Source organism: Phaenicophaeus curvirostris, chromosome 1, assembly GCF_032191515.1.
Source record: "Phaenicophaeus curvirostris isolate KB17595 chromosome 1, BPBGC_Pcur_1.0, whole genome shotgun sequence".
Taxonomy (NCBI): Eukaryota; Metazoa; Chordata; class Aves; order Cuculiformes; family Cuculidae; genus Phaenicophaeus; species Phaenicophaeus curvirostris.
In genome coordinates this window covers 71,068,645-71,088,472 of record NC_091392.1, presented here as the reverse complement: position 1 = coordinate 71,088,472, position 19,828 = coordinate 71,068,645, and the positions used below count along the sequence as shown (strand labels likewise).

General features: G+C 39.7%; 1 protein-coding gene across 3 annotated transcripts in view; it reads right to left on the bottom strand.

The window, feature by feature from the left end:
* The window catches only part of SOX5 (SRY-box transcription factor 5), a 638,339-nt gene that overhangs the window by 322,548 nt on the left and 295,963 nt on the right, over positions 1-19,828 (bottom strand). For 2 of the 3 annotated variants that reach the window (XM_069862326.1, XM_069862334.1), the window contains exon 4: positions 17,972-18,132. The exons of the other annotated variant lie outside the window; for it this stretch is intronic. The gene's annotated coding sequence lies outside the window, so the exon portion shown is untranslated. The remainder of the gene's footprint in view (positions 1-17,971; positions 18,133-19,828) is intronic. 3 annotated transcript variants of the gene reach the window in all.

The following is a 19,828-nucleotide window of genomic DNA, read 5'->3' as shown; positions in this document are numbered from 1 at the left end:
TTGACCCTTTCCTTTTTTTCCCAGCTGAAATGAAATTATCCCTAAGTAACACACCAGAAGAGGTAGGAACTTGCAGTTGGCAGTGTTTAAGGATTAGTATTATCTATTGATATTATATTAATCTATCATTCCTCCCATTCAAATGATTAAAATCTTTTTTTCAAGACAGAGAAGAGAAATATGACTTGTACTGGAAATTAAGGTGTGACCCAGCCTTCATCTCCTGCTTTTGCTCTTTTCTTGACACTGTCTAGCACAAATGACAGGACTGGGAGAAAGCTCAGCAAAGAATACCCCTAGACCAGGGAAACGTACCAAAGCAATACATCATTCATTGCTTAATAACTCTGAGTAGTGATCCCAATAGGACTGTTGTTTGTTTGCAATATTCGGCAAATTATATTCAGGATTGGGACTGATAATCTTGACTTTGTCCAAAGAACTAGATGGGCCAGGGAATGAATCATGTGAAGAACAACCTATTTGCCTATAGAAGAAATCCATCCTAAACCCAGGGCATTTCTGTAATACAATGAGGCTGAACTTTGTTGCTGACTATTGTGTAGCAGCTCTGTGAATCAACAGAGAATTTCAGTCCCTAAAACTCCATTCATTAGCCTGCACAAGTATTAACATTATTTCTTTGAAACAGAAGAAGAATGGGACTATTTCATAGAATCATAGAATCATAGAATAACCAGGTTGGAAGACATCCACCGGATCATCGAGTCCAACCATTCCTATCGAACACTAAACCATGCCCCTTATTGGCTCCATATACATGTAAAATATAACAGAACATACTACGTTCACATACTTTAGTTGGAGATACCTGGCTATTAATAGGCAAGATTTGTAATTAAAAATACATTATCCTCACCTAAAAACTTCTGCCTTAACAAGAGAAGACTTGCTTTCATGATGCCTGGAAGTTTAATAGCCTCAGAAAGTTATCATAGATCAATAACGCTATCTTCTAACCATTTCCCTATCTGTTTATAAAATAAAGCTTTCCTTAAGAGCACCAGGCCCATGCTGCAAGTTGCAGCAGTACTCCCTAGACGCACTGGATTTCTTTTCAACCAAAGATGCAGAGAAAGTAAATACGGTCAAATCAGACAGTGTTCCAAACAGCCATCATGACAACTTCATCTTAGTATGTCAGCATACCAAGTGTTTCTTCAAGATACCTTGGTACACCAGATTCAATGACCCCAGAGCCAGAACAACCTTCAGCACTAGAAGCAGCTCTTCCTGCTGGCTAGATAAGAATAATAACAAAAACCTGCCATTTCTTGAAGAAAATAAGGAAGACTGAAAGAACCAGTGAAAGAGGAAGAAGAATGAACATGCAGAGGGGGTGCTGGAAGAAGGCAGAATGGAAACAGAAAGCAGTTAAAGTAAATCACAGGATGTGTAGATAGGAAGGGAGGACAGGACAAGTATTTGAGCTGTGAGTGACTGAGTTTAAACCCAAAGACATGAAATTATCAGTCTCCTCTTTCATTCAGACTCGTAAATACATGTAGCTCACACTGCCATTCTGCTGCCTGGGAGGATTGACTTTTCCCAGAGATCCCCTACGCTACTTCCACAGGCATTGACACCCATGATATTCTTTTGTTGTAGAATTGACCCTCTTTGAGCAGTTTCCTTTCATACCAGGCCTGGCAGGGTTTCCCTTTTTTTTTCCACACTATTAGATTCCTGCAACCACTCTGTAGTAACAGGATGGCCACTGCAGGGCATACATGGTGTGGAGGAAAGGGTGGGATGTGCCAGAAAGGAGTGAGGTAAAACTGCTACCTTTTTCCACATGTACATTTAAGAGATACAACGTTAGGTAACTCCATTCATTCCTAGTCAAGAAAGTCCTTAGCTTGGACCCAACTCTTGGCTATAAAAGCTACAGCAATAATTTTTTTTTAAGTGCTACAGCTATGGAAAAGCCTCAATGATCAGAAAGTATTCCTGTTTTTTGTTTGGTAGATCCAAGGAGACAAGCTGTTATTTTATTGCACTGTGTAGATGCTCCTACTTTAATGGACAAAATGTCTAGAACAATTGGACCACAAAGTGACATAAATCCCAACAGAACAAAAATATATCCATTACCTACGGTATGTCCAGAATCAATTTCTGTGAGGGATGATGATGGTATTGACCTGAGATCTGTCAGTACGTTTTCTTTTGAGAAGTCCCTAGTGCTTGTAGACAGAGCCCCTGTGGGGATTATCTTGCATGTACACCAGTACGAACTGAATACTAAAAACTTGCCTTGTGTGTGTTCTTGTCTTAGCAGGATTATAACAATTAATGTCTATTGAATTATTAGCTGGATATAAATTGGGATAAAAACAGGGCATTGAGGAAATGAATATATACAGTACAAATAATGTATACCACTAAGTCCTCAGAGATAGGGACGCTAAGCAAGGCACTGCACAATGCAAGCCCTCTCACTTCAGTGCTCAGTCTACCTGGACAAACTCCAGTCAATATCTGGACAAATCTGGTATTCAAGATGGCAGCAGAAAGGAATCAAAAGCTGAACAGGGTATAATCAACAACAGAAACACATTGCTGCTTAATCTATTGTAAGTTCTAATTATTAGAAAGATAATTGTGCTCATCTGGAATTAATATAATCAATTTTTTTTTTCAGATGGTGATTTGGTCTCTTAGGAAAATAGAAAGGAGTTATTGTATCTCCTTTGACAAAGGAAGATAAACCCAATGCGAGTGAAATAATTGCAAGTAGACTAACCATGCAGAACTGCCTTCAAACATGACATCACTACCAAAAGCCAAAACCAAGGCAAAGAGTTAATTCACGTATAAAAGGAGAGTTCTGCTGCAGGAAAGAAAAACCTACAGAACACAAACCTTGTCATGTAGCCCAGTGTGATGTAGATAGAAGAATCACCCTCTTGTTCCCCTGGACACTAACCAAAATAAAGTCAGGAATTTTAGTACACTGCTGACTAATAGGATTAAATCCAGGTACATGAAATTTGAGAAAGTCTCCTAACACTTAAGGCTGTCTTGACAGTTTATTCATAAAACAGAAGTAAAACCATGATATAAGATGCAATGTAACAAGCTGAACAACACAGCCCAGGGCCTCAATGCAATCTCTATCATCCTGTTGTTTTCTCATACACTCCAGAAAACTGAGATCAGCTAAGCAGTCTGCAATATAGTACTCAAATACATCTGTTGCCCTAGTTATAAAAAGTCAGAATCTCAGCTCTCCTTGAAAATAAAAAAGAAATTTAAAGCATGTTACTCCACGTGTGACACACACTATTGTTGGGGCGGCTGGTACTTCACCCTCAAGAACCATACGACAAAATCTTTACCTGGCCAGGATCATCAGTGCTCTAATCACATAGCTTGAGAGCCAGAGAGGAGAAACTCACAGACAGGAGATGGCAAAGTTCCTCCAGGAATCCCACTGTTCTACCTCATGTTAAGACAGGGTTAAGCATCTGTTATAATCCTGGAGACACCTGGTAATGCCAGGTTTAGATTGCTTTCAGACCTTGTGATAGCATACACTGGTGGCTGATCTCACAACACAGTTCAGGCTTGGAGGTCACACTTCAGTTTTTCAAGAATTAATGGTCATCCAGCCCTATTCTGTTGAGCAGTATAGCATCTGGGGAACAGTAAGTCCCTTTGTATTGCAATTCCTAAAACACTTTAAGTCTACCATAAAAGGTTTTTAAATTAAAACACTTGCCATAGACATTAGAACTGTTCATTATCAGTATAAATGCGTATAACTGTCTTAAAACCTTTTTCATGGACAAAGGCGACTTTTACTTGGCATTCTGCATCCAAAGTTTTAGCTTAGAGGATGGGACATGGCACATTACAGTGTCTGATGTATTAAAAAAGGGTTTTTTAATAATTTTGTAGTATATCTGCAGGAGACTGCTTTCAAGCTGGGACTATCACTGCATCAAATTGGAATAAATACATATTTTGCATGCTTATAAACACACATATACAAAATACAAATATGCACGCTGTGTACTTCTCTGTAAGAACTCAAAAGAATTTTTCAAGCATCAGCTGATTAAGCAAAGAAAGCCACAAAAATGGACACAAATGTTCCCTTATCCACTCTATAGTGGAGAGAAGTGAGGTAAACCTCCAATAGCGAGTAGATCCTTGGGTCCCAGACTGTCAGTCCTCAGCCAAAAGCTCACCCTGGCTTTGCTATAGGGCTTGCTTCTGCCCTAGCACTCTCACTGAAGATCCTACAAAGCACTTACTCATATTTAATCATGTAGGTACTTTAGACCTTGCAAGATCAAGCTTCAATGAAATATTTAGAAGACATGCATACGAAACCAAAGGTAACTGACATCAGGAATAACCAGGGAGTTAAAAAAACTACTTCAAAAGAAAGGAAATGTTCATAATGACATAAAGAGAAAAATCAGCTTCTGAGGGGGAAAAATTAGAAAAGAAACAGTCACATATTTTATATTTAAATCTGATTGATAGATGTATGCTTAAAATCTGAAATTTTGTACAACAAACATCACTGCAGAGGATGCATGGAGAGCTGAAAGAATCACATGAAAACTGAAGCTGCATTTGGAAGTTCTGAAGTAACTTCAGCTACTGCAGCACAAAGGTTGCTTCTGTTTACCAAGTCCCATATAGATCTCATCAAGCTACTGTTAATTTCAAGAGTATTTTATCACAGCTGGGAAGAACTCATACCATAGAAACCTTGGTTTTACAAAAACAGTGTTTTTTGAAGTATGCTAATTATTTTATAAGTACACAATGACTGAAAATACTTTAAAGGTAAACAGAAACAAGAGTGGTTTGAGGCTGTGGTTTAAAATTGAGGTGGGAGACCTTTCAGTAGAAGTATGCAAACATTTTCCGTACAGCTTTTGATGGCTTAATACATTATGTTTCCTCTTCTTTTTTTTTCCCCCCACATGGAGTTGCAACAAAATTTAATGAACAAGAAAATGTAAGGAAAAGGAAAAATAGCTATAAAATCATTTAGATAACAAACATTTAGTGGCCATAAAAAATCCTGGAGTTGTCTTTATTACTATTTACATTACATTAGCATTTCAAAATATAATGAACACTTTACAAACACGGAGATATAGTCTCTGTACTAAAACCAATTATTTTCTAAAGACAATGAGGACCTGCACCTCCTTGCAAGACATAACGTGTTGGGCTGGGTTTCTTGTCAACACCTAGGGCTTTATTCACTGTGCAGCCAGACAAGTGAATTTTCTAATGGTACACAGCCAGTTTTATGGTATGGTTGCTTCTGCCATGGAAATATATTAACCGAGATATGCAATGCCAGTTAGAAAATAATTTTGAATGGATTTGCTTTCCTTGTTTCATCCATGGTGTTGCAAGAGAGAAAAACTCCCAAAGTCCCTGCTTTTCTATAGACCCTAAATAGGAATAAACTGATTCAAAAGCAAATTCAGACATTTTAGTCTATGGATTGCCGTTCATTACCAAGGCTTGTTGGTCATTCCCAGCAGCCTTCCACTCTACTTCTGAATGCAAGGGCAGAACCATAAATAACAGAACAAGTGGCTTTCACAAGCTGAGGTGCTCCTGATACAGACTGCCCGCATCAGGGTCATCTCCCAAACCTTGCATACTGCTGGTCAGTTTGCGAGGGAAAGAGAGAGAAAATTATTATAGAGAAGGAGATCTCATCCCATTGCTCATGTTGACTTTTCCAGTTATTAATTTTAATTGAATCATCTGGAACAGGGTACTATTCAGTATGGTGGAAACTCAGCGAGAATATAACCCCAGAAAAGAAAGGTCCAAACAGAAATTCACTCAGAAATTTTGACACATATGACTATAGGCATTGCTGTGCAACTACAATGCGCACAACAGAATCCTGATGGACAAGTCATAACATATATAAGTACTGTTAGATCAGAACTGCCTAAAGATGGCACATTTGTTGGAAGACAGATGTCTCCACTAATGCTTAAATGCACAAAAAGAGACAGAGATCACAAATTGGTCATGTGGTTTGTCTCTATCCGTCCACTATTGCAGTCCCCTACTCTTCAACAGCACCTGAAGGAAACTGGAACCAGAGCCACTGCTCAGACAAGATGATCTTCAATGTCCAAACAACAGCCAACAAAAAAACTAATTCAAGCTACACTACGGGGCATGTTTTCAGCATTTTTTTTTCCAGGATGATGCTTGGGGATTTAACTCCAAAACTCCCATTATTAATAGAAGTCACACGGCTAAATCCCCATATACTACAGCGAAAATATCACCTTACATTTCTCTCTGGTACCACTCCTGATCTATGCTGACAGTTCTCTCATCATGAATAACATTATGTCAGGCTGCCCAACGATTCCTGAAACTGTCAACAATGTTTAAAGTCAAGTTCTCCAAACTTTTTAAAACTTAATCATCTTCACTCTGAAATCATAAAAGTTGAATGCAATAGAAAATGTGCAGATTCACAGCAAGTTTTATTGACTTGCTGGCCAAAGACTTCATCTAGCTGCTGAAACATTTACATACTACAAAGCACTGTCTATAGAAAGACTGTTCTTAAAGGCCAGAATATACATGAGATGGCAGAAAGAGTTGAGAAAGTATGAAGAATAGTGCATAGTGTACTTGATTTCTACGCTAAATTATCAAAGCCTTCAGTCAATCCAATGTCTGCAACCAGTCTAGTTTGGGGAATTTCATAACACCATACACAAGCACAGCTGAGAAAGAAGAAGTATTGAGAAATTTTCTTTTCTTGTCTTTCTCTGTTTAAATCTGACTTACAGTGTCACTTTTGAAAGTGTGGAAGACCATCAATCCCTTCATTTTTTTTTTTTTTTTAATTACTGGTCATCACCAAGATGAAAAGTTCCAGACTGAAAGCTTGAAGTAAGAGTAATTAATGTACACAGGTCCACAGAGGGCACTAGTAATGAAAATATCACCAAACATTGTTCTGAAAGGAAGCCAACCAACTCGACATTTTTAAATGGCTCAATTGAAAAAAAAATACAGATAAAATATTTCAAATTGAGTGCCTAGTAAATGTTGTATATACTTTAAATGCCTATGTTTTACATTCTTTTTGGTTACTTTTGTACTCCCCTTTTGTTGTCCAGAAGGGTCTTTGCAACAAAAATTACATTAACTGTTACCCCAGACTTGCAAACTATTGACCTTCACACACCCAAGCACACAACTAAATATTAGTGGGATCAGGAGGAGAATAAAATCTCTAAAATGTGTATGCAACACACAGATAGCAATGAAAAATAAAAACATTTTTTCCCCTGCTAACTCCGTTATTAATTATATGTGAATTTGCAACTAAAGCATGGCTCTGTAAACCTGTTCAAAGAGAATCACTATGGGAGGGGACTTAACAGAGCATCAGGAAATACCTACTGCAAGATACCTCAACTGTCTGCTACTTCTCTGTTACCCATTTTTTTTTTTTTCTTTTTTTTGTTTTTTAAAGTTCATAGCACTGCCATGAAAACAAACCCCTTCTCCTGTCATCGTCCATCACGGGAAGTATATAAATGTTGGTAAACAATAAGCAGGAGACAAAATCCCAGCAAGCTCATAGGAAAACCTGTTTAACTGCCTGCATTGTACAGACAGCCACTCAAGATTTCAGGAGTTGATCCAAACTGAACTGACTTTCTGAGTCTTCTGAGATCCATGCTTCATTATTCACAAATATTCCAGTGCCTGTGCTTCTCTCAAAAGCTGCAACTCCTCAGATCAAGTGATCACATAAGATCATGTTCATCTTCACTTTTTAAAATTTGATATTTAGTTCTAATGACCAGAATGCATCAGCTGAATGCACTTAAGTTTAGAAACAAAGGCAAAGAAAAGGGAGCGCAGGATGTATTGGTTTATAACACCGTAGCTGTTATGTCAAGTTTTAGACATTTTGGGACATAAGTTATGATTTATGAATAGCCATTGCTGGCAACATTTCTTCTTTATTCTATGGACTGTTGAATGAAAGCATATTAATGAAGCAACCCATAAAAACTCTGTGCACTTTATTGAAGTCCTCTTCAAAGATCTCTAACATATGTTTAGTGAAGAAATAAAGGGTGTATCTGTCAGCTTCTCTCAAGAGCTAATAAAGAACAATTTCATTTGCAGAGGAAAGCAAAGTTATTCTGCTAGTTCCATATTAACCTGGGAAACTTTATACCAAGGATATTTTCTCAAAATATGTTTCTACTGGTGTTTTTCAGTTTTGAAGGAGCAGAAAAGGGTTGAAGTAGAATGGAGAAACAGTCTCGCAGACTGCCCACATGATAGGGCCTGTCTTAAAGAAAGCTCTTATCTGTAGGAAATTTATTCAGTCATGAGAATCTAAACATAGCTCCCTGTTCACAGAGAAAATAAAAATGATACAAAAATAAGAAGTCCTCTTATTTTGGCACTGAGTAACCATGGATAAAAATAAAGTAAGGAAAAAGTAAAAGTGATCAGTGACTGCTTCCTTTAACTCCTTCTCAGTTGCCCCCAGTCAAGGCTCTGATATGGTGTGCCCTAGAAAGGGATAAACCAAATGACTATGTACAGGTCATGTGTATATAGCACACTGCTCTCTTATACTGAATTTGCTACCTAAAAAACAGAAGGATTTTTTCACTCTCTTTTCTTCCCCTCCTTTCTTCTTTGTCAGAAAAGAGATAACTGTGGTAGTGAGAGGGAGACAGAGAAAGAGAGAGGCAGAGAGGTAGTTACTCATTAGCGCCGTGTTCTCTGATAGTCAGCATGCACCAATAATTTTGTCAGCTCACGGGATCCAGCCACAGTGTGCACCTTCCGTATTTGCCAGTAACTGCACTAACACTCAACCCCGTACAATGTAATTTGCCTCTACCAAACATAAAAGATTTAACATTGTCCTCAAACTTGACTAAAATGTTTTTAGACCCAGCATATATTGTTTAGTAAAATAACAATAACAAGGGGAATAACAACTATATACATAGCAAAAAATCACTGATAGCAAGGGTGGTAGAGCATTGGACCAAGTGCCCAGAAACTGAATAAGATCCTGAACAACCTGAACTATTTTCCATGTTTGCTGTCCTTTGAGCAAAGGGTTGGACCAGATGACTTTCAGAGGTTCTTTCCCATCTAAATTCTGACTCTGTTTATGGTTTAAACAGCCAAACTGTCTACTGCTAGCAGCTAGCTGTGGGGCCACTCGTGGCAGACTGGTTGTACGTATGCAACGCATTCTATTCTCCCAGGGAAATTTCTCATTAAGTTGAAAGAGAAAGTAAAATTGTCTAAAGAAGTTCTAGAACAAGAAACATGAACTATTACATATTGTCCTTCTGAGTTTTTCACATCTTCTCAGACTCCTGTATGTGGGAGTTACCAATAGTTACCAATTCTTTACTATAGAATAACATAGAACTTGGTCCTTGAAATGATTATTCAGAAATTGTTTTGGTAAAAGAGTAGGTTTGCCAAGATATTCATTCAGGGGCTGCTTCAAGCTCTGCTGAATGTTTCTATCAACTTTTATGCAATCTGACATTCCCCAAAAGAACTGACAGTAATGGAGTGAAAACGCAGGCAAACTGTTACACAACACAGAAAAAAGAGTTTTTAACAAAATGGAGTTTAAGAGCTAAATTTCTTGAACTGGCTTTGATAAAGGACTGGCCTGAACAGAAACCCTTTGAGGAACTTTCAGACTAACAGCTCAAGGTGACAGTCTGTGTTGTTCCAAAATGCAACTTGAAAGTTGTCATGTGAGGCTGCAGCAATCTTCCCCTCTGGGTTTTATTTTCTCAGATTTGATGGACCCAGGCAGATTTTACACCAATTAGCAATAAAGACAAAAAGACCTTCCAGGGAAGCATCAGAGCCTCCAGGAATAAGGTCATGGCACTCCTCTCTAGAAATCTGTCTCCATCCCACAATCTAGGCTGTTGTTAAGTGGGCAGTGGTCCACTGATGCCACAGTGGGCAAGACTGCAGGCTGCAATGCAGAGTATCTCACCCTCACCATCCCAAAACCACTAGCTGGCTGGGGCAGTAGGAATTCTCAGCTGTAAACTAGGTCTATCTAGACAAGCATATGTAATAGCATTGAAGACCTTAACAACATTGCCAGGACACCGGGTTGACATGGGGTTCTTTTGCTGTTTCCTTCCTTGGAATAACAAATCTCCATTTCAAGAAAATGAAACTGATTCAAGTGTGTAGTTGGAAGTGCAGACATAGAAACAGAATTCCTTGTTGTGATGACAGTGGTACAGAATTGCCAGTAAATGCTCCAGTTTTTATATTGGTACTGAAGCAGACGCTGATCCTGAAATGTTCACAATTCTCCAGAAGGATCCTTCCATCTCTGTTGCTTCAGAACTCAGCAGAGCTCTTCATGCCTGAGGCACCCTGGAATTTTTTTCTAAAAAGCTTCTTTTTTTGATTCTTGATTCCCTATCTTCCCAGCCCAAGTGAAACCTTATCAGACTGAAATGTACTCCTGTTTCTCCTTAGAAAAATGACGTAGCATTTGCTTTATTTTTCTCTTTCCTTGATAATTCCTAGATGGAGATAATGCTCTGTGGGGACTAAATGCATACATAGCACACCCCAGGAGGAGCAATACAACACTTCTTTCACATTATGATGTCTGTTTGACAAGTAATGGCCTCTGTCCACACTTCATAACTGTCAACCTTTTCCACAAGATGTAAGAACAGTGTAGGCCAACAAAGCTTATTTAGTGCCCCCTTCCTGATTATCTCTAAGAACAGGAAGGGTAACCCTAGAGTCTCTCCAAACTATAATGTAGTTCAAAATAACATCTTTCTCTAACTTGTTATATGGAGTCATGCTGGTTCTCTCTAATAATGGGTGAAGACTTCCCCACCCCCCACCCCCTTTCAGTTTTGGAGGGTTCTTAATGATTCCTTCAGAATGAACATTGCTACTAAAATACATTAAAAAATGCTATTTAAGAAGCTTGTAAAATATTCCTCTTCCTCTCTTTATACTGCTAACAGTATCTGCTTGCTACTTCACTCCCCAAATTTTCCCTCAAACAGTACCAATTGTGTACCGAAAAGCATGGTCTCTACTCTTTTTTGCACACAGACAACATCTTTCCTTTCCTGCCTCATCTTAACGTGATGCAGAATTACTGAGGACATTCTCCTCAAAGCTTGTAAAACGACAGCTAACACCGAGCTAATTGTCTGTGAGGTGACAACTGCTCCATCCAAATGTCTGCAAAACATCTCAGCAAGTCTCTTCAATTAACAAAGTCAAGTATGATTGATTTAATTTTCACTTGAGAGTTCTTCTCAGAAGAACTGGTTCAGGTGTACCCAATGAGGCAGTTATTGAAACAGAATATGTAAGGATTAAATGTACTGCTTTTATACACAGCCCTGCATCCAAGCATCTCAAACTCTTTGTAAGTCCTTAATTAATTAAGATTCAAGTTATCCTCCATGGTAAAGGAATATAGTTTTGCCTACTTTATAGGTCAAGGTCTGAGGCAGAAATATGCCAAATGAATTGGCCAAGATCCCACTGAAAGCACATGGCAGAACTCTAAATTCAAATTACTTAAATTCCAAGAGTCCTCACACTCCCCAGATGAAAAAGTTGTCATATCTTCATTCATTCTTTCCTCCTGAATATTTGAATTTTTTTTAACATGATGACTGTCATTTCCAGACAGAGGGAAAAAACCACCGCTGCTGAAACAGCTCTTAGAAGCTTCTTTCAGTGAAGAAAATACAAGAACAGTAGTTCAGAGCAATGCAGAACAGGAGACTTAGGGTTGTTAACCTGACACCTGCTCTGATTTTATCAGCACAATTCAGGTTTGGAAAGCTCAGATAAGCTAAAATTGGTAACTTCGATATTTTTGTGACTTTATGTCATCATCCATAATGCTACTAGGTAGCAAAACATTATACATGATGACATAACACCTGGAGAAAGCATTATGCTTATCAAAAGGCTGTGGGTTTAGCCATATCAGTTCAAGAGCTGGTGAGCATTTCTGAGCTTTTAGCTAGGCTCTATCAGCTCTGGTTATTACCTCTGTCCTTTTTTTCTGGCAAGCTGCTCCAAAATAAGAAGCAAATAATGTAACTGCATTGTCTACCCTATGCAAAAGCCATGCAAAGGTTTAATAGTTTGATGTTCAACAGGAAAGATACAGGTCACTGTCGTCTGTTAAACCATGACCTTGTGAAGGTAACTGAAAAGAAATAATAAAAAAAAAAGTCAGACTGCCCTGCCTTCACAGACCTCTGCCTTTTGTGTGAAGGCAGCTATAAAACATGTGTCAGGGAAGCCACAATACTGCTAACGAGAGACAGTGGAAGAAAAGTTGTCTCTCTCACTCAGAAAAATCCCAGCACATCTACTGTAGATGCTCCAAGTCAGCGACTGTTTAGTCAGAAGTTTCAACCAGCTCCTTAAATTCACCATCTCGGGGTCCTTGCTGCTTAATAAAGACTAGGGCGTGTTGAGAAGCACAGTATATTATTTCATTAAGTGCTTTTCGGGAGAAGGGGATTTAGAAGTAAAACTGCTGGCTTTGTGTGGCAAGGTTATGACCTTTGACAACTTTGGAGCTTATCTCTTTCATCTTCCCACTCCCCTGAGACCCCGAACTTGCGGAGGGATGGAAGTGGGTAAGTCGGGGCCAGACAGAGTCCAGCATTGTTGTGGGGCTGCCTCCTCTCCCTCTCCTTCTCTCCCCTTCTCTCTCTCTCTCCCTCTCTCTCGCTCTCTCTTTTTTTTCCCCCTAAACAAAACAGATCTGAACTGAGCCAAGGAAACAAAAATGTATTGTTCCTCGCAGATGGAAGCGAGTGTCGCCTAGGTAACCAGATTAATCTCCTTTTTCTCTCCCTTCCTCTCTTGTAGTGCGGTAATCGGTGGGCTCTTTTCACAAAAAAGCCAGCCTCAAAGCTGGGGCTCTAACTAGGTTCCTAATTAGCTGCAATTTACAATGAAGACAACATGATGAGATAATAGAAATTTGCAAAATAATGACATACCTCAGCAAAATATTCCTCCTCCTAAGAACCATTTTTATACAAAAACAATAAAGAGGGCCCTTCTAAAGCAAAGCTGGAAAATGGTGGTGTATTATGTGACACAGAACATTATTGTTCGCCTCTTGTTCCCCCAATCAACAGCTTATTGTTTGGCATCTTAAATAAAAATGACTCAAATACAGGCCACATAATGATCTCCATTGCGCTAATACACTGTATATACAGAGTAGTCAAAAATGTACCCAAGCCAAGGCCAGTGGGGCTGATAAAGTACCAGGGCCCAGAAAGGTAATTTACAATACAATGCACTAACTATTATTACTGGTCTTAATCACACATATCTTTCTGATTTCTGTCAGGATGTGCTCTGACATCAAAAAAGGGCACCCAAACAGGGTGCAGCTAGTTAATGAAATATGATAGATTGCATTTGTTTTCATGTGGTGGTTAGCTCAAACGAAGCAGCCTCCAGACTGTTAGCCAACAGTCTTCTCTTGTGCGACATCAAAGGCTCCCATTGACGGGGGGAGAGGGAGGGCGCGGGAAGGGGGATTGTGGGGAGACAGCACAGAGGGAGGAGCGCTGAGCAACTCAAAGGGCCATTAAGCATAATCTCTACCTTATGGCCAAAAGGGGAAAGCAGAGAAATATAACGGGCCAGGGCTGACCTGCCACTGATTTCAAGAAGAATAAGTGTCAGCACCTCCACACACAGTGGAAGAACGGCACAGCCGATGCACTGCCATTGAAATTTGGCATTTTGCTGCACAAGGCTGATTTGTCATTGGAGACATGAGGAGCACACCCTTGCTGGAGCTGGATGGAGAAGAGAGACAAGAGAGGAGACAGGAGAGTTCAGGGCAGTGTTGATCTCAACAGAAACATTTCATAAATAGCAACAGATTGTCTAAAACTGTCAGGAACAACAGCAGTAGCAATGACAACAGAAGTCATCCCTTATTTATTTGTGGACTTGTCACTGTTGTGTTGCAGCTCCAGATATTGAAGAACTACTGATCAATGGGTCATCCCTTAAATGAGAGCGACTACAGCCACTTTGGGCAAGGATAGGAAAGCATTATCATGTACCTTGGCCCAGTCCTTGGGTTCCTCCGCAAGAAGCCTAACTTCCTTCACAAAGCAATGGAAAGGAATTAGAAATGTCATACTATAGAAAGAGCAAACCAACTGCTGAAAACCACTGACAGGGCACCTAGTTCTAGCTGTATAGCAAGGTCCTGCCAGACAGTTTACAATGAGGGCTATCCATCCAAAGAAGCATTGTAATACTGCTGCCATCTGTTTATACAACTTATTTCATCTTGAGGGATCTCCAAGCATGTAAATGGTATTATTAGTTTGCTAAGGAGAGCTACAGAATACATTAATGATGAACATTATGCTATACAAGAACAAGGAGCAGATTTTAGAAGTGCTCCAAATACACGCATTATACTGACCGCTGCCATGAGATTTTAAACAGGAGACAGAACAGACAGGACTTTGTTTTTTAAGATGTAATTCAAAACACGCAAGAAATGCACGGGGTACCCATTCACCCCGAGTCCATTTGGAAGTGCAATGCGACACCTTTAAATCAGTGGCAGTGAACCTGTAAACAATTATTAAAAAAAGAAGCATGTAAATTTAAGACACAGAACAACACTGACAATAGGCTTCAATTCTGGAATTGTGTTTGCTGTCAACAAACATACCTTGGTCTGCAGAGATTTCTAGGAAAACGAGAACAAGGTGGACAAATGTGAAACATTCAGTCTTTAAATGAAAATAAACAACAATAAGTGATTGATGGTCAGATTCTGATGTGCTTACTCATACTTTATACTATTCCTTCCATGCAAAGTCCAATTCAGTAGGAGTACTTGCAGAATAGGTGTTAATCAGTGCAAGAGCATCAAAACTAGCTCTGAAAACCGAAATTATGTGTCAGGTACTTGAACTGCCAGTAAGGCAGCCCTACTCCAATAAATGCTGAGCATCTTCTTATCCCATTGACTTCTCCCTGCATGGGAGCTGGCAACCTACCAGAAGTATCCTGACATACAGGATCAGGCAGCACCTAAGAAAAGAGCAGGAAAGTTAAGAAAACTGCTTTGAACCTGTGAACCCAATTCAGTGTAAATCCTGTGTTGACATGACTGAGCATGGAAAGAAATGGAGTCACTGGTGCTTCTTTGCAGCAGCCAAGGCCAGACCTGAAGATTTATGTGTTAGTTTGGTTTTGTTTCCAGATACTATATACATTTCTCTGGAAGACTGAATATACAGCCTTTTCTTTTTAGGCTCACCTAAAAAAGCAGATTCAGTTCACAATTTAGATTTCTAAACACAGAAAGAAGCTCTTACCTGGAGCATTTTTCTCCCTTGGAGCTTATACCCTACTTTTGCTTAATCTATGTAGAGGTTCTGTCATAGCATTCTTAGATAATCCTGCATGGAACAGCCACCACGCATTGAAAAGCAGGAATGGTGTTGCTGTCCTGTGTATCCTGTGCCAAAGTCAGAATGGCAGCTCTGTATCTGTGCAGCCAGGTATGATTAACACCAGCTTGCCACTTTACACAGCAACGTTAGCTCTTCCTAGCAAGAGCTTCCTCCATCCATCCAGCTTCTTACAGAGCTCTACCTTATATTGCAGGCACATAACATAAATTGAATTCAATGGGATTTCTGTATATTCAGCAACTGAAGGTTTGGGACCTTAAATATTGACCTTTCTCTATAAAAAACATACCCAATGTACCATACAGTACCCTGCACCACAGGAGGCCAAAACAATGGGCGATATTAATTCAGTCATACTTATTATCTTCTTTTTTTTAAAAGCTAACAGAACTATTTGTGCACATAAATGTCGCAAGGCTGGGTGTTCAGTGCATTTTCTTTCCCTGGCTGGCACTGGCTGAATCATTCAGCATGAATCCAACTGAGATCATCTATGCCATTCCCCTGGAATAGCACCTGCGCCTTTGTGGCCCTGAACTGCTCTGACAATGCAAATTTACAAACAGCTTTTGAAACATGCCTCAGATATCCTTCAGTATGAGCAAAACCTGATGTGTGACACAACTGGCTCACCTTTATTTTATTATCATTTTCACCACTCCCAGGTTTTGGAGAGCTGTGTCTCTCAAAACATTTCTTTAGCACCTCAGATAGCCTTCAATCTTCCTGAATTTTCTACCTTTGAACAAGTAGCAAACAGCAAGAAAAACTACATAAACAAATGGGTTCACACAGGAGACAGGAAAATCCATGAAGCTAACTTAAGTTTAATGTTCTTCAATTCTTTTCCTTCTTCCACTACCCTTGCCCCTGCCCCCCAGGGGAGGTGGGAGGAATGGTTTAAATCAATAACCAAAGGCTTCAATTTTACAAACCCTTGAGCCATTAATGTGCTGAGTCCTCAGTGCACCCATTGTAACCTCCCCCACCCCTACACACACACACACACACGCACACGTAACAAACATATAAAAGAAATACTCCCAGCCTGGCATTAACAATGTTCATTCAGTGCTCTTTAAGTAAAGGAAGAAAACAATTAAGTGAAACCTTGAAGTAATCTCATTCTGCCTATTTAGCCTCTTCATCCCTCAATGTGTGGTTAGTAAGTGTTGCAATCAGGGGCTAAGGCCTGCTATCATTCGGCCTTAATTAAAAAAGACACAAGCAGTGGAGCTGTGAATTAGAAATGTAACAACGCACTACCCCTGATTAATTCGAGGCTCATGTTGGATTAATAACTCCAAACAAAGAACAAAAGGAAATTGTTATGCGAATTGCAGCCCTCCCAGGCCAGACAAAGGTCAAATCACAGGATTTCAATTTCATCCGGAGTCGCTTAATCAACTCCCTTGGAAGGAAGACCATATGCAGTCCTGAAAGCTACCCATTGTAGTCGTGTTGTCACTGGACCTGAGAGACAGCAAAGAGATAATCCCAACTATTCCCCATCTTTTCTCCTTCTTTCTCCTTCTTGGCTGTTTCTCTCCTCTCCTTTTTTCTTTCTTAGTTTCTTTTTTCCTTTTCTTTTCCTTTCCTTTCTTCCTTTTTTTTTTCTTTAAATATAACAAAATCCCCTAATTAGGGCTAATGATTAAAGAATAAGGACACTACTTCTCAGAAAGCAGCTTTTGTGGCTGCTGCCCTGTGGAAGCAACCCAGCTCTCACTGCCCATGCAGCTGCAGAGGCAGCTCCTCATTTTGAGGGGGGTCTTCTTCAACTGCAGAAGCCACACACTGCTGTGCCTCAGCATCATGGAGTCACTCACAACAAACAGCATATCGGGGGGGAGTGGGTAGAGTAGGATGCATTGCACACATTGCAGGCACTGCCTATACCTTAATACAGAGGTCTTACGGGTACATTAGCTGAGGAAGAGGTATGAAGACCTAGATCTGAATGAAATTAAGCCACATATTTTCTTGCTGTTCACCCCCAATAAAATGATGATGTAGGAAAATAGATCTCAGTTTTCATGATCTAAAATACATTGTACCTCCAGTGAGCAGACACAGAGTGTGTCCCCCACACTTGCTTGACTCAAACAAATTTCTCCTGATTCACAGAGAAACGAAATATAAAGATTTAAGAAACAGTCCTCTTTTACTCTTAAATTCTGGTGCCACACACTTTCCATGTATGCATTCATTACCACAGGATTGCTGACAAATGCATTATAGCTTTCTGACTTGATTTTACCCGAAGAGATAACTTAAAGTCCAATAAAACTATCAAAAACCTGGTACTGGTACCTGACACTGCATCTGTAGTTTCAAAACCTGAAGGCAACAATGAGTAAGGATTAGGATTCACATATCAAGACACTTTGGGAAATGCAAATTCTGTAGAAACCTCTTACCTGTGTTAGGCGCTGGAATGAAATTGCAGGTCACTCGGTGAACTTAAAAGAAGATGCTGTTTTGACTTTCAGCTTGGGATCATCTCCACTCAATTCTGTCATAAACTGCAATTGGTCCTTTTTCCAAGGGGCTGCTCACACACCTGCTGTCTTTGTATTAGCTGTTGAAGGGGAAGAAGTGATTTATGAATTGGCCCATTCTGAAGCCCTTTCCCACTCAGAAATACATGCCAGCTTTAAACAATAACCTAGTAAATGACTATTCAATTTCTCTGATGCTTTCCTCTTACGTATCTGTCCACTTTTGCCTTACATATTGATTTCTTAGCATGCAGCCAAAAAAATAAGATGAGATACCTACTGTGCCATGGCAAGGGAGAGTCACATACTCAGAAACCCTTTTGCCTGTGTAACACCATGTCATTGAATCCAAAGTACATGGAATACAAATGCTGTTAGACATAAATCCCTCAAATGTTCCACCAGCTCCAAAATGTAAATACAATTTTTTAAATATGTTACTGTTAGGAGCACAGTAACAAATGATATTAAGAGCACTACCAGTTATTCTAGCTATTTCCACTCATCAGATACAAGCTTTGACTGTGCAGCTCCAAAACTTAAGCCCACTTACTGTAGAAGAAGGCAACCTCTGCACACTTCCCAATAAGAAGAAATAGGAGAACAAGCTGGTCTTCCATTATTCCTATAACAAGTGCTATGGAGCAGTACTCCATTTCCTGGTCTCAACAACAAAACATCCCTTTGGAAAAACTCTCATGCTTTATAATGAATTGTGAACCTGAAGTTATTATTACTATTATTGTATGATATAAAACAATAATTATTTGCATATAGCCTTTGAGTAGAGTCACGACTTTATAGTGCTCGACTCCACTGTAAAAAATCTTCACTGGGAAACACTCTGTGCCTTTTGGGAAAGTGACTGTCTGGTGTTGGTGTTCATTCATGTTATTGCTTTATGGCAAGCAAAGGGTTCACTTCCATAAAATCCAAATGGACTTCTCTCAGGCTGCACACCAACATCCTACAATACTGTTTTACATGAAGCTTGCACTTCTTGTGTCAGCTGAATATAGAACTTCAGTTTTCATGTTTCTAGTTAAGCTTGCAGCCTTAAATCTAACAGGGGGAAAGGTTGGTCCCACATTTCCACTGTATTCTAATTACTCAAGAAAAATACAAGATTTTCTCCAACAGTTAGCACGCATTCACAAATTTTAGGGCCTTATTTCATAGCACTGGTCCCCAGACCCATGAAACATTGTTACTCCCCTTAATACAGGACATGAACCTCTTACTGACCAGAGAATGGTGTGCAAATAAATGCTAGACAAGAACTAATGTGTCAAGAAAAAAACCAGCTCGTTATTTGGACACTGTGGTGACCAGACACATCCACTGCTATTGTAATACAAAATAAAGGCACCTAAGACAGTTTTCTTCTGCTTTCTGCAGAAAGCAGCAGGGACAGGTAGGTATTGTGGCATCTGCTCCACTCCCAACCCAAATGCCATCACAGGCCAGGTAGCCGGCAGCTCCTGTAGCTTACATCAGATGAAAATAAACTACAAAACCACTGAGGATGGTAGGGAAATGGCCTCAAGCTCCGCCAGGGGAGATTTAGGCTGGACATTAGGAAAAAATTCTTCACAGAAAGGGTCATTGGGCACTGGAACAGGCTGCCCAAGGAGGTGGTCGAGTCACCTTCCCTGGAGGTGTTTAAGGCACGGGTGGACGAGGTGCTAAGGGGCATGGTTTAGTGTTTGATAGGAATGGTTGGACTCGATGATCCGGTGGGTCTCTTCCAACCTGGTTATTCTATGATTCTATGAT